Source organism: Leucoraja erinacea, chromosome 17 (assembly GCF_028641065.1).
Source record: "Leucoraja erinacea ecotype New England chromosome 17, Leri_hhj_1, whole genome shotgun sequence".
Classification (NCBI taxonomy): Eukaryota; Metazoa; Chordata; class Chondrichthyes; order Rajiformes; family Rajidae; genus Leucoraja; species Leucoraja erinaceus.
Window position 1 is genome coordinate 2,066,642 of NC_073393.1, and position 16,138 is coordinate 2,082,779.

A 16,138-nucleotide genomic window follows, 5' to 3' on the forward strand; every position below is an offset into this window, starting at 1 on the left:
AAAAATTGAAATTAAGATGAGAGAGAGACAGAGAGAGAGAGAGAGATAGTTGAAGACAGTGGAGAGTATCTTTTACAAAAAAGACGTCGGCATTTTCGAGCATAAAATGTGTAATGATCTGAGACTGTTCCTACTGCAGATAGATTATGGGATGGTCCCAGCGTTCTGACAACCGATATACATCATACATGCATGGAGAACAGACACTAAATCTTAGAAACATCTACTCGCAGACCCTGTACTGAACTAAAATGCAAAGGATTGATAGGAGTTTTGCCAGGATACTTAGTCCAGAAAGTTATTGGAAGCCGCAGTTATGCAGAAAGATGCAAATACATTCCTGGAGTAGTAATTGGAGTAGTAATTGGAGTAGTGACTGGAGTACCAACTGGAGTAGTAACTGGAGTAATAACTGGAGAAGTAACTGGAGTAGTAACTGGAGTAGTAACTGGAGTAATAACTGGAGTAATAACTGGAGTAGTAACTGGAGTAGTAACTGGAGTAATAATTGGAGTAGTAACTGGAGTAGTAACTGGAGTAGTAACTGGAGTAGTAACTGGAGTACCAACTGGAGTGGTAACTGGAGTAGTAATTGGAGTAGTAACTGGAGTACCAACTGGAGTAATAACGAGTAGTAACTGGAGTAGTAACTGGAGTAAAAATTGGAGTAGTAACTGGAGTAGTAACTGGAGTAGTAATTGGAGTAGTAACTGGAGTAGTAACTGGAGTAGTAACTGGAGTAGTAACTGGAGTAGTAACTGGAGTAGTAACTGGAGTAGTAACTGGAGTAGTAACTGGAGTAGTAATTGGAGTAGTAACTGGAGTAGTAACTGGAGTAGTAACTGGAGTAGTAACTGGAGTAGTAACTGGAGTACCAACTGGAATAATAACTGGAGTAGTAACTGGAGTAGTAATTGGAGTACCAACTGGAGTAGTAACTGGAGTAGTAACTGGAGTAATAACTGGAGTAGTAACTGAAGTAGTAACTGGAGTAGTAACTGGAGTAGTAATTGGAGTAGTAACTGGAGTAGTAATTGGAGTAGTAATTGGAGTAGTAACTGTAGTACCAACTAGAGTAGTAACTGGAGTAGTAACTGAAGTAGTAACTGGAGTAGTAACTGGAGTAGTAACTGGAGTAGTAATTGGAGTAGTAACTGTAGTACCAACTAGAGTAGTAACTGGAGTAGTAACTGGAGTAGTAACTGGAGTAGTAACTGGAGTAGTAATTGGAGTAGTAACTGGAGTATCAAGGGGTGACGCAGTGGAGGAATAAATATCACAACCCTGTTCCATCTGTTACTTGTGAAACATATGAATAATTACTGCTTTAAGACCAGTTATTGAAGAACCACTGACTTGTGAATTCCATCAGTCAAGAGTTTTCTTAACTGATCCCATTTGGGAATGGAATCATTCATTTATAAATGGGTCAATGAAACTAATTCAAGTTCAGAACGAAGTGGTGAAAATAATAAATGGAAATTATATATTAATGTGCGACGTGCCATACATCTTTCAATACATTTGATTAACTTTAACCGAGAAATTAATTATTGACCAGATGCAAAAGAGCTTGCATTAGTTCTCATGAACAACATAAACAGCTAATTTAATTTAAAAAATGAGAAGAATAAATAATTGATCGAACTGTTCAACTGATTAATTTGCTTAAAAAGTCTTAATGTGATTTGTCTGATTTAATTGCTTATTTTATTATTATTGTTGTTATGGATTAATGTTTCCCACTGTTTGCTCGTATGATTCTCTTTAATCCTAACTAATCTCATACTTTAGTTTAGCGCGTAAACAGCCCCTCAGGCCCCCGGGTCCGCGCCGACCAGCGATCCCCGCACACTAACACTATCCTACACACACACACTAGGGACAATTTTACATTTACACCAAGCCAATTAACCTACAAACCTGTACGTCTTTGGAGTGCGGGAAGAAACCGAAGATCCCGGAGAAAACCCACGCGGTCACGGGGAGAACGTACAAACTCCATACAAACAGCGCCCGTGGTCAGGATCGAACCCGGGTCTCTGGCGCTGTGAGGCAGCAACTCTACCGCTGCGCCACCGTGCTGCCCTACGCGTGTGAAAATTGTGATTTCAACATTTCATACTTTGCATAATGTGGAAATTACTGTCTTGCATCTTAAAAATGTAACCTTATTCAATTAAGAAATTAAAAGCCTAATAATGGGAAATCAATATACCACAAGAAGCAATTACAATCCAGCTAATTCTAGATGGACACAAAATGCTGGAGTAATTCCGCGGGACAGGCAGCATCTCTGGTGAGATGAAGGGTCTCGACGAGAAACGCCACCCATTCCTTCTCTCCAGAGATGCTGCCTGTCCCGCTGAGTTACTCCAGCATTTTGTGTCCACCTTTGATTTAAACCAGCGTTTGCAGTTCTTTCCAACACAGCTACTTCTAGATGCAGTTTTAAACGGATTGGTCGTCAATATTAACATCCTCTGCCAAGCAAATTGTGCAGAATATCTCAAGGAAGATCTAAGGGCATTTTCTACATTATTCTCCAAGTCAAGAACCTTCAACATTTGCAAACAATGGATGCCGGGGAAGACAAACAAAGAAACAACTTAAATATAAAATCTATCTGAATTTTCAACAAAAAAAAGGTTTGCTCAACTCAACTCAACTCTTATTGACCAGATGCAAAAGCTAAACTTTGGAAACATTAATTGGGTCGATTGGGCCCGGGTGGAGTAGACTTGATGGGCCGAATGGCCTAATTCTACTCCTATCTCTTGTGACCTAATGACCTTACGTTCTCTGCTCATTGTCTTCTCCAATGTTATTCTTGTGTTGGCCCCTTCACCCGACCATTCATGGAGGTGGCTCCAAATATCCACACACTCCATAAGCCACCCTCTCAATCTGCACATCCCAAACTCCATCCAAGACTGAAGATAGACACAAAATGTCGGCGGGTCAGACAGCATCTCTGTAGATAAGGAATAGGTGATGTTTCGGGTCGAGACCCTTCTCCATCGAAGACTCCTAGTTGATCAAGCTTCAAGACTTCCCAATGTCTTGGCCCTTAGACCTGACGTTCACAGCATCCTGTTCTACTTTGCTGAAGATCTTTTTTGATATTAATGGCTTCATTTAAATGCATGTTCCAAAACATCTGAAATAATTTATGTCAGAACTGTAATCATTCCTTCCAGCTATTATACGGGTGTATTTACATAATATCGATAAATTTTTTAGCATCATATTTCTCTTTATTATGCTGAGCAAGCTTATCCTTTTAACAACAGACATGTACTAAAACATCTTGGCATCTGCAACTGGAAATATTCTATTAAATTCCAGGAGTGTTTGGAGTTTTCAGTTGGAGGTGAATGATTTCTGCTCCAGGTTATATCAGGGGCACATTTACAAACAGGACTTCATTTTGAAGCAAACAGCTTCGATAAGGGACATGAATGGAATAGCTTTAATGTCCACTGCTTGCACCCATGAAGGTCGCAGAAATGAAACTCCCAAGAGGGGAAGAGAGTCAGATTCAAGGCACAAACAGAGGTCACTTCTTCTTATGTTTAAGAAAGATGCTGGAAGAATCGAAGGTAGACGAAACAATGCTGGAGAAACTCAGCGGGTGAGGCAGCATCTATGGAGAGAAGGAATAGGCGACGTTTCGGGTCGAGACCCTTCTTGAGACGTAGTCCCTCTCTGACACCACCTGGGCACGGACGTAACCCCGGAAAAGGGGCAGGCAGCCGGTTCGGGCAGAACTAGGGCGGCACGTTAGAGTTGCTGCCTCACAGCGTCAGAGACCCGGGTTTGATCCCGACTACGGGTGCTGTCTTTACAGAGTTTGTACCTTCTCCTCGTGACCTGCATCGGTTTTCTCCCACACTCCAAAGACGTACAGGTTTTCAGGCTAATTGGTTTGGTGTAATTGTTTAGGTTGGTTTATATATTTTATTGCTGTGTGTACCGAGGTACAGTGAAAAGCTTTTGTTGCTTGCTATAGGGTGATTTCACGAAAGGTCACGGGAGCGTAGATCCGCACCCACGTGACTGAAAATCTCAAGTGGAGGACATGCTATACATCGGGAATTATCGCGTTTGCTCGCTGCATTTCATCAAAAGTCAATAATGCCTTACTTTTGATGAAATTCAGCGAGCAAACGCGATAATTCCCGATATTTTGGACCTTTAAATCTCCACGGCAAATGTCCGCTGGTCACTTCCGCTGGATTGGCACCTTCAGCTCCCTCTTTAATTTACCTTAGTTTCTATCTTTTTTTTTAACTGTAAATCTAGGTAGCTGTGCCTCACGGTCACCCCGACTGGCACAGTAAATTGCAGATCAAAACCTGGCCGTTTTCTATGTTTTTAACGGGTGGGAAAGTGCGTGTTTTCCCATCCACTAACATGTACCGGATGTATAGCATGTCCTCCACTTGAGATTTTTGGTCACGTGGGTGCGGATCTACGCTCCAGTGACCTTTCGTGAAATCACCCTATTGTAAATTGTCCCTAGTGTGTGGAGAATAGTGTTAGTGTGCGGGGATCAAGGTTGGCACCGACTCAGTGGGCCGAAGGGCCTGTTTCCGTGCTGTATCTCTAAACTAAACACACAGTACCACCAGAGAATCAATATTTAAATTCTTAATAAGTAACAAAAATACTAACCAAAGCTTTTTCCTTTTCCCTTTGTCAGCATTTTATCCGGTTGTATCTCGGTATCCTAATGCTCTATTCCTACATAGCAAAATGAAATATTGTTCAGAGATGCAATGTCAGAATCACATGTTCAGTACTAACAGCTAAATTGCGGAGACACTTGAGAGAATTAACGGACATGAAACCCATGTTTCTGGTAATGGGACAGTCCAGGACCAGAGGGCACAGTCTCAGAATAAAAGCACGTACCTTCAGACTGGAGATGAGGAGGAATATTTTTAGTCAGAGGGTGGTGAATCTGTGTAATTGATCGGTTGTTGATTAGTACGGATGACAAAGGTTGTGGGGAATTCTTTGCCACTGAAGACTGTAAAGGCCACAATCAGTAGATATATTTAAGGCACCCTCTGACTATAGAAATTCCTCCTCATCTCCTTCCTGAAGGAACATCCTTTAATTCTGAAGCTATGACCGCTGGTCCAAGACTCTCCCACCAGTGGAAACATCCTCTCCGCATCCACTCTATCCAAGCCTATCCAGTTCTTGAGACAAAAAGCACAGTCTATCTAAACTCAGTATCCTGTTCCTGCCTTCTCTCCATACCCCCTGATCCCTTTAGCCACAAGGGCCACATCTAACTCCCTCTTAAATATAGCCAATGAACTGGCCTCAACTACCTTCTGCGGCAGAGAATTCCAGAGATTCACCACTCTCTGTGTGAAAAAAAGTTTTCCTCATCTCGGTCCTAAAAGATTTCCCCCTTATCCTTAAACTGTGACCCCTTGTTCTGGACTTCATGAAGCATTTCAATGGAATAAGCAATAAGCTAGTTACATCTCTGTATCTGTATAACAGTATTGATATTAAATTTGGTGATTTTTTTCAAGTCAGCACATAGATAGTGTCTGATTTTAATATCTGTAATCAAATTTGTAATGTTGGCAATACTTCTACCAGGACTCTGAATTGAAAATGAAATATTTTAACTTATTATTCAAGCATAATTAATTAGGGGGATCACCGATGATAATGATTATATGCATAAAACTTAATAAAATGTAGCAAGTCGATTGCAAGGTGTCGATATGTTTAAAGAAACAAAAACAAGCAACCTCCCTGGAGCTGAATGGGCTCCACAGTGGGCTTGGATCAATCACCTGATCAGCTTGCCAGACTCGAGGAAGAACTGAGTCTGCGTCTGATGTAGGTCCCAACCCGAAATGTCACCCACCCGTTGTCTCCAGAGATGCTGCCTGGCCCACTGAGTTACTCCAACACCTTGTCATAGAGTCGTACGGCATGGAAACAGACCCCGTCAGCTCAACTTGCCCACACCGACCTACATGCCCCATCTACACTAGTCCCACCTGCCTGCATTTGGCCCAAATCACTCTAAACCTGTCCTATCCATGTATGTCTAAAGGGACCTGTGCCACTTGGTGATTGTTTTTGGCGACTGCCGGCGTCATTATCTGACGTATAAGTGGCGCCAAAAATATTTGAACATTTCAAAATCCACCGGCGACAAAATAATTGTTGCGACACTTGCGGAGTCACCGCGCGTCAATACGTCGTCACGCCGCGTCACGCTGGGACTTTTTCAGTGACGGGATACGCCAGCCAATGATGCCGGCAGTCACCGCGAAAATCGGCAAGTGGGACAGGTCCTTTGGCCCCAAGTTGCCCGTATTAACCCAGGAGGAGCATTTTGGCCCAAAAGGCCCGTGCCAGACCAGGAAAAGTCCAGAAAAAGTGCCTTTCGCTGAGATTTCACTCAGATTGTTTTTTTTAAGAGTCCCTTCAGCTTCAGCCCATCAGGCCTGTACTACCCCAGGAGGAGTCCTTTCGGCCCATCAGCAAGTATTCCCCCTGTAAGTATTAAACCTCACCCCAGTATTTTTCTCCCTCCTTTCATTGGCTCCCTGTGAGATCCACTCCAGGTTAGACTTTCCTCCTACATTGCTGTGATCTGTAGAAAAAGAGGAAAAATGTCTAAAATTGATTCTCCACCCCCTTCCCCTTCTCTCTCACAGAGTCTCTCACCTGTTTTGAGCAGAATTTCTGGCAGTTTCTGAGCTGCCAACCCACCAGCCCTGAGTGACTGAGCTGCCAGCCCACCAGCCCTGAGTGACTGAGCTGCCAGCCCTGCCAGCCCAAGAATCCATTTTGGCCCACAATATCCATACTAGCCCTCTGGAAAACAGTCCCTTTGGCCCACAGCACCCATACTAGCGTGCCAGAAATATTGGAATTGTTGGAAAGGTGGAATATTGTGTGGGCGGACCAGCCCTTCCGTGTGAACTTGAGACCCGATGGGTCCCACTTAGTCTAGTATTCCATTAAAGTGCCAGGTGACAATTTACATTTACACCAAGCCAATTAACCTACAAACCTGTACGTCTTTGGAGTGTGGGAGGAAACCGGAGATCTTGGAGAAAACCCACGCAGGTCACGGGGAGAGCGTACAAACTCCGTACAGACAGCACCCGGGTCTCTGGCACGGTAAGTGCTGTAAGGCAGCAACTCTACCGCTGCGCCACCGTGCCGCCCCAAAGCCAAACATAAATCAGAGCCAAAAAGCAAAAGACGTTGTTTGCTGCAGTGATGTCCCCTGTACTTCAATCTCCATCCCTGCTCCAACAGCAATGAGTGTCGATTCACAGCAGCAAGCTTCGCTCTCTGACTATGTACATTACCACATTGTAACAATTCCACAAACAACATTTACAGTACTTTCATTTCAGGTTTCCAATTTCATTCTTCTGGTAATTTCAGATAACAACCCTTGCATTTCTAGTGCCTCTTGAGCTGACCTGATGTCCCCTTGCTTGTACTATTTTGCACCATCATTATTTTGTCATTTGGGCTCCACTGCCTTCCATCCTATCACAGACCCTTTCTTATGTACACCCCCTTCTTTTTCAACCTCACCAAAATGTTGTTTGATTTCTAACTTTTCCTGGTTCTGATTAGTTTAGTTTAGAGCAGTGGTTCCCAACGTGGGGTGTACGCCCCACAGGGGGGCAATTTGATTTTTAAGGGGAACAATTGAGCGCGAATCTGGGTCCAAATTTTCGATTTTTATTTTTTGGGATTTTTCATCAGGTAAACATATGTAGTTTATGTTTCAGATGTTATTTTGAGTAAATAATTTTTTAAATAATAATAATAATAATAAGTTTATTTATATAGCACATTTATAGTCAATTTTCATTGACCCCAAAGTGCTTTACATAATTTAAAAATCAGTTCCATACAAAGCATAAAGATGGGTTAACAAAATAATAAAATGCATAAACAGGACACAACATGTAACATAAACATCCACCACAGCATTCATCACTATGGTGGAAGGCACAAAAAATGTTGGCCGTCCTCCTCCATGGGGTAAAAAAGGTCTTTATTGTGTAGTTATTATATAATCACCGCGCCATCGCTCTTCATGCACGTCGCACGAAGCGCGCGGGGTCATGGGAGAACCTTATTTATTGAATTGGATTTAGAAATGCGATTCAAAGAGCTTTTGCTAAGTTACCCTTATAATATCTATTTCCTCCGTTTTCTCTCAAGGGAAAGCAAGGGGGGGGGGGGGGCATCAGGATTTTAGAGGTGATTAGGTGGGCCATGGCCAAAAAAAGGTTGGGAACCATTGGTTTAGAGATAGTGTGTGGAAAGAGGCCCTTCAGACAACTGAGTCGGCACCGACCAGTGATCGGTACACTCGTTCTACACTGCTCACTAGTGACAACGAACAGACCCAGATGGAGCTCCCATGTGACATGACGACTGCTGCATCTTGTGGCATATTTTGTACACTTCAGTGGGAGAAGAGACTTTGTTTTGCCCAACTAGTCTCACTTCCACAGCTGGGGGTTCCATGTTTCAAACCGGCAGGTGGATCAACTTTCATTAGAACTATTCATTTATTCATTAAAATTTGATAATCAGCTTGGTGGGTGGCATGGTGGCGCAGCAGTAGAGTCAGAGACCAGGGTTCAATCCTGACTACGGGTACTGTCTGTCTTTGTACGTTCTCCCCGTGACCAGCGTGGGTTTTCTCCGGGTGCTCCGGTTTCCTCCCACACTCCAAAGATGTGCAGGTTTGAAAGTTAGAAACATAGAAACATAGAAAATAGGTGCAGGAGTAGGCCATTCGGCCCTTCGAGCCTGCACCGCCATTCAATATGATCATGGCTGATCATCCAACTCAGTATCCCGTACCTGCCTTCTCTCCATACCCCCTGATCCCTTTAGCCACAAGGGTCACATCTAACTCCCTCTTAAATATAGCCAATGAACTGGCCTCAACTACCTTCTGCGGCAGAGAGTTCCAGAGATTCACCACTCTCTGTGTGAAAGTTAATTAGCTTTGGTAAAAATTGTAAATCGTCTCGTGTGTGTCGGATAGTGCTAGTGTACGGTGTGATCGCTGGTCGGCGCGGACTCGGTGGGCTGAAGGGCCTGTTTCCGCGCTGTATCTCTAAACTATAAACCAAAGCTAAAAAAATGGTGCCAGAATGGACATGGGAATTCAACGCATTATTTTGTTGAATTGTTCGGCAACTTCAGCCGAGTAGCCATGTCCGGTTAAAGTGTGTCTCCTTGACCTCCGACCAAATGTAGATGGGGCATCTTGGTTGGATAGGGCAAGTTGGGCTGAAGAGCCCGTTTCCGTGCTGTGACTCTATCTTGCAGTTTGTGGGAAAATTGCAATACGTGAGTATCTGAAATGAAAATATACAAGGCAACGAATGTTCGCCTGATGTCAGACAGGTATAAGTGTCCAGTCGTGTTTAAGAAGGAACTGCAGATGCTGGAAAATTGAAGGTAGACAAAAATGCTGGAGAAACTCAGCGGGTGCAGCAGCATCTATGGAGCGAAGGAAATAGGCAACGTTTCGGGACGAAACCCTTCTGAAGAAACAGTAGCTCAACCTCCAGCCATAGATGCTGCTGCACCCGCTGAGTTTCTCCAGCTTTTTTGTCTACCTTCGATTTTCCTGCATCTGCAGTTCCTTCTTAAACACAAGGTCCGATCAAGGATAGTCCGAGGGTCACCAAAGAGGTAGACAGATCAAGAGAGACATTGGATACAACGTACACCAGATTAAATAGATTTATGTGTTTTGATCAAACCTCCAGCCATCTGCCTTTAGTTTAGGAATAACTCAGTGAATGCAGTTTTGCTACTGGGTCTAAAATATTCATCAGAAGTGGATGTTATAATCTACTCATGGCAGTGAAAGTGAGGGAGGAGCGAAAAAATACACACCAGCGAGAAAATATGGTCGGCATTTAATGCTGAACTTCAGCGAGGATTTATGAGTGTGAATATGAAATCGTACTGATTGTGTCTCATTAAAGATTAAGGTTGCAACGCATGTTCTCACCTATTTATCTGAAGTAAACAAGACACTTTCAGAATTCTAATTCCACAACAAATTTACAAACCTATCCACTGGCATACTATTTGTAACATTGGAATTTTGAATGTCAAAGGAATGTTAAAAGTCTTTGAAATTTAACCTGTTTGTCTGCGTATGTGATATTGCCGGGGAAAGTGAAACTGGGAGCCTAGAAATTCATGTCCATACGTGATAGGAGCAGAATTAGGCCATTCAGCCCATCAAGCCTGTTCTGCCAACTCAATCATGGCTGATCTAGCTCTCCCTCTTACCGATGTCCTATCCTTTCTTGGATTTAATGAAAAGAAGACAGAGGTGATTTTATTTGATCCCAATGGCTGCCGTGAACCTCCATTTGTTGATTTAGGTCCATTGTCAAGGTACGTGAAGCCAACAGTTGTGAACCTGGGTTTTAGGATGGACAGTGACTTTAAATTAGATCGCCAAATATGCGCGGTGGTTAAGTCCAGCTTCTTTCACCTAAGGAAGCTGGCGAAGGTGAAGCCCATTCTCGAGCGGCAGCATTTTGAGACAGTAATCCATGCCTTTATTACATCTAGGCTGGATTACTGTAACGCGCTCTATTTTGGTGTTGCTCGTTCTTCACTGGCTCGTCTCCAGTTGGTTCAGAATGCTGCTGCTCGCCTTTTAACAGGGACTCGAAAGAGGGAGCACATATCGCCAATTCTGGCCTCCCTCCACTGGCTCCCGGTGCACTTTCGAGTTCATTTTAAGATACTGTTATTTGTTTTTAAATCTCTGAATGGGCTCGCCCCGCCTTACCTCTCTGAGCTGCTCCACCCATACGCTCCTGCCCGGTCCCTCAGGTCAGCTGGTCAGCTGCTCCTGGAGGTACCGAGGTCTAATCGGAGGCTCAGAGGGGATAGAGCCTTCTCTGTTGCTGCTCCGGCACTCTGGAACACCCTGCCGTTGCACATCAGACAGGCCCCCTCACTGTCCATCTTCAAATCCAGTGTTAAAACACATTTGTACTCCCTGGCTTTTGACCATGCCTGAGGCTTTGCTTCTGTTTGTGGTGTTTTTGATGTTTCTTTATTTTACATGTCTTTTCCTACTATTTCTTTTGATTGTTATTTTTGGTGTGTATTAACTTTTTTGTCAATGATTAGTGATGTACAGCACTTTGTTGCAACTATGCTTGTTTTTAAAGTGCTCTATAAATAAAATTATTATTATTATTATTATTATCTACCTTCCAGTAAAGGCCCTTTAATTCTAAGGCTGTGATCTCTAGTCCTAGACTCTCCCACTAGTGGAAACATCCTCTCCACATCCTCTCTATCCAGGCCTGTTGATGAAATTGCTGCTGATCAATTAGTTAGTTCACTTTTATCAGTGCTATGAAAGCCGGCTGGTTTGCAGTCAATTGACTCTGGGAATTTTAGGCTTTCGAGATGCAGCACGGAAACAGGCCCTTCGGCCCACCGAGTCTGTGCCGACCAGCAATCACCCCGCACACTAGCACTATCCTACACACACTCGGGACTTACAAAGCCAATTAACCTATAAACCTGTGGGATGAAACGGGAGCACCCGGAGAAAACCCACGCAGGTCACGGGGAGAACGTGCGAACTCCGTACAGACAGCTCCCGTAGTCGGGATCGAACCGCCAATTTTCATTTTTGCTTTGACGAATGCTGTCGCAGTCAGCGGGCTTTAAACTTGTCTCGTCATCACTGGGCTCATTCTGCTCTGTATTATTTCCTGCTTCTGGATATGCTGACTGTGAGTGCGAATAAATTAAATCCAATTAGTCACTCAGTGATACCCCGCAGAATCTGGGAGCTAAATTGTTATGGGTTTAGATGGATGTCAGATACAGCTGGCCTGCTGCAGAATACATTCACATCCTACATGCTCCAGCTGTTCTGTCTGTCTTATACAATAGACTTTGTAGTTGCCTTTTGTCCCAGTTAGTGAAGGCTTCTCTCCACATCTCCTGAGTCCCTACACCGTGCTGAGCAGTGTCGTAAATAAACATGGAGCTGATTGCTTTAAAGAAAGATAACCAATGTAAAGCGTTTATATCATATATTCCTCCCGAACGCAAATTGGTGACATGAAATGTGTATGTTGGTACAGTGGGAAAGCACTTCTGGGCCACGGCTTCAGAGGTGGTACCGTCTACATGAAAAATAAATCTCCTGCTCCATTTGCAGTCTCAAAGGAGAGGCACGAAAATTGTCTCCCCTTTAGCAGAATGTTGTGGAATTAGTTAGTTTAGTATAGTTAGTTTAGTATAGTTAGTTTAGTATAGTTAGTTTAGTTTATTGTCACGTGTACCGAGGAACAGTCTTCTTCTTGTGTACGGCGTGCACAGCCTAAAGTTGTCGGACAACTTGTTCTATTTCATCTTATTTGATTGTGCACGCCGGGTTGATTGCATTCGTTGAAACATTAATGAAGGTCGCAATCTCCCACCCCCCCGAGGAACAGTGAAAAGCTTTTTGTTGCGTGCTATCCAGTCAGCGGAAAGACCGTTCATGAATACAATTGAGCCGTTTACAGTGTACATTAACGAACATGATGCCAACTTAAGCTGATCTCTTCTGCCCGGTATATGATCAATTTCTCTCTATTCCCTGCACTTCCATCAAGTCAAGTCAAGTCAAGTCAAGTTTATTTGTCACATGCACATACGAGATGTGCAGTGAAATGAACTCGCGGACTTTTGTGCAAAAGACAAACAACAAAACAACCAAACAAATTATACACACAATCATAACACACATATTATTTTACATAATAAATAATGGAAGGAAAAACGTTCAGTAGAGTTAGTCCCTGGTGAGATAGGCGTTTACAGTCCGAATTGCATCTGGGAAGAAACTCCTTCTCAACCTCTCCGTTCTCACCGCATGGCAACGGAGGCGTTTACCTGACCGTAGCAGCTGGAACAGTCCGTTGCAGGGGTGGAAGGGGTCTCTCATGATTTTGCTTTGCTCTGGAGTTGCACCTCCTGTTGTATAGTTCCTGCAGGGGGGTCAGTGAAGTTCCCATAGTGCCTGTGCCTGTCTAAACGACTCTTAAGGGCTTGTCCCACTTGGCGATTTTTTCGGCGACTGCTGGTATCATTGACTGATGTATCAGGTTAGTCAATGATGACGTATTGATGCGCGGCGTTTTTACAAGTGTCGCAACATTTTTTTTGTCGCCGCTGGATTTTGAAATGTTCGAAATCTTTTGCCGACCCTGATATGACGTCGGCAGTCGCCAAAAAAATCGCCATGGGATAGCCCCTTAAAACACCACTATCGCATCTGCCTCCACCACCACCCCTGGTGACGTGCTCCAGGCACTGCCATCCAGTGTAGACCAGAACCAGGGGTCACAGTTTAAGAATAAGGGGTCGGCCATTTAGGACTGAGATGAGGAAAAACGTCTTCACCCAGAGAGTTGTGAATCTGTGGAATTCTCTGCCACAGAAGGCAGTGGAGGCCAATTCACCGGATATTTTCAAGAGAGAGTTAGATTTAGCTCTTAGGGCTAAAGGAATCAAGGGATATGGGGAGAAAGCAGGAACGGGGTACTGATTTTAGATGATCATATTGAATGGCGGTGCTGGCTCAGAGGGCCGAATGGCCTACTCCTGCATCTATTTTTCTATGTTTCTTGAATGCCATCAACTACTACAAATCAGGAGGCAGCTCAAATGTCACCGAAGCATCACTCCCAAACAAGGTCAATGCGTTTTACGCACGCTTTGATAGGGAGAATACTGATGTGCCTTCTCCAGCCCCCATTCGCTGTGATGGTATCTCAGTCACAGTCACAGAGACCGACGTCAGGAAATCCTTCAGGGGGGTGAACCCTCGGAAAGCACCTGGACCTGATGGCATACCCGGGCGTGTTATATAAACCTGTGCGGACCAACTGGCTGGAGTTTTTACGGACATTTTCCACCTCTCACTTCTGAGGTCTGAGGTCCCCACCTGCTTCAAAAGGGCATCAATTATACCGGTGCCCAAGAAGAGTAAGGTGACGTGCCTCAATGACTATCGACCAGTGGCACTAACGCCGGTGGTGATGAAGTGCTTTGAGAGGTTGATCATGGAGCAAATCAACTCCTACCTCGACAAAAACCTGGACCCACTGCAGTTCGCTTACCGCCACAACAGATCAATGGTGGATGCGATCTCGCTGGCCCTCCACTCCGCTCTGGACCACTTGGACAACAAAAACTCATATGTCAGGCTGTTATTCATTGATTACAGCTCGGCATTTAACACAATCATCCGCTCCAAGCTGGTTACCAAGCTCTCAGATCTGGGTCTCTGCACATCACTCTGCAATTGGATCCTCGACTTCCTCATTCACAGACCACAGTCTGTCCGTATTGGTGGAAATGTGTCAGCCTCGATAGCAATCAGCACGGGAGCACCTCAAGGCTGCGTGCTCAGCCCTCTGCTGTACTCACTCTATACTCATGACTGCGTAGCCAGTCATAGTGCGAACTGTATCATCAAGTTCATCAACGACACCACTGTTGTGGGACGTATCACTGATGGGGACGAGTCAGAGTATAGAAGTGAGATCGACCGACTGACCAAATGGTGCCAACACAATAACCTGACTCTCAACACCAGCAAAACCAAGGAACTGATTGTGGACTTTGGAAGGGGTAGGATGGGGACCCACAGTCCCGTTTATATCAACGGGACGATGGTGGAAAGGGTCAAAAACTTCAAATTCTATGACGTACATCTCTCTGAAGATCTTTCCTGGTCCCAGCACACTGATGCAATTATAAAGAAAGCACATCAGCGCCTCTACTTCCTGAGAAGATTACGGAGAGTCGGTATGTCAAAGAAGACTCTCTCGAACATCTACAGATGCACAGTAGAGAACATGCTGACCGGTTGCATCGTGGCTTGGTTCAGCAACTTGAGCGCCCAGGAGCGGAAAAGACTCCAAAAAGTAGTAAACACTGCCCAGTCCATCATCGGCTCTGACCTCCCTTCCATCGAGGGGATTTATCGCAGTCGCTGCTTCAAAAAGGCTGGCAGTATCATCAATGACCCACACCATCCTGGCCACACACTCATCTCCCTGCTACCTTCAGGTAGAAGGTACAGGAGCCTGAAGACTGCAATGACCAGGTTCAGGAATAGCTACTCCCCCACAGCCATCAGGCTATTGAACTCACCATCAAACAAACTCTGAACTATAACAGCCTATTGCACTTTATCTGTTTATTTATGTGTGTATATATGGTATGCTATATAGACACACTGATCTGTTCTGTATTTATGCTTACAATACTCTGTTGTGCTGCAGCAAGCAAGAATTTCATTGTCCTATGTGGGACACATAACAATAAACTCTCTTGACTTGACTTGACTTGACTTCTATGCTTCAAAGGTTCAACCATTCCATTCGACACCCTACAACTGACTCATTTTACCAATCTTACAGCTTTCTCCCCCCTACTACAACAAGTCCAATGAAGGCTCCTGACCTAAAACGTCACCAATCCATTCCCTCCACAGATGCTGCCTGACCCACTGAGCTACTCTAACGCTTTATTTTCATTATACAGCACCTGCAGTTCCTCGTGTCCCTGCTATATTTGATTGCTCTCCAAACCATAGTTCCCATTATGCTTTCAGTTGAAATACTCAGTCACTAATTTAGGTTGAGTGGGTTTAGAGTGATTCCACGTGTTACATATTAAAGTGTCTTTCCAACATAAAGTGCTTTAAACCACAGACCATCCTACAGTTCAGGTCTATTTCAATTTTAGCTGTATTTGCAAGGCATGTTTATCCTAAATTATTAAAAGCTTAGGTAATGTTACAGTCTAATCTTTTTCAATTCTCCCAGATTATGGATCTTATTAATCTACCAGAGGAAAATAACCGAGAGCTAAATGAAACAAAATATATTGTTTGCATAATGAATTCTTAACTGTTTGTTGACCGTGGCAACATAAATCACTATAACCAGACTGCAGTGTCTTCAGTACAGGAAGAGAGAGGTCAATGTAAGCTCACGCTGAGACACGACTGGAGTCTCACACTGTTCAGGCATCTTCATTAAGCAGA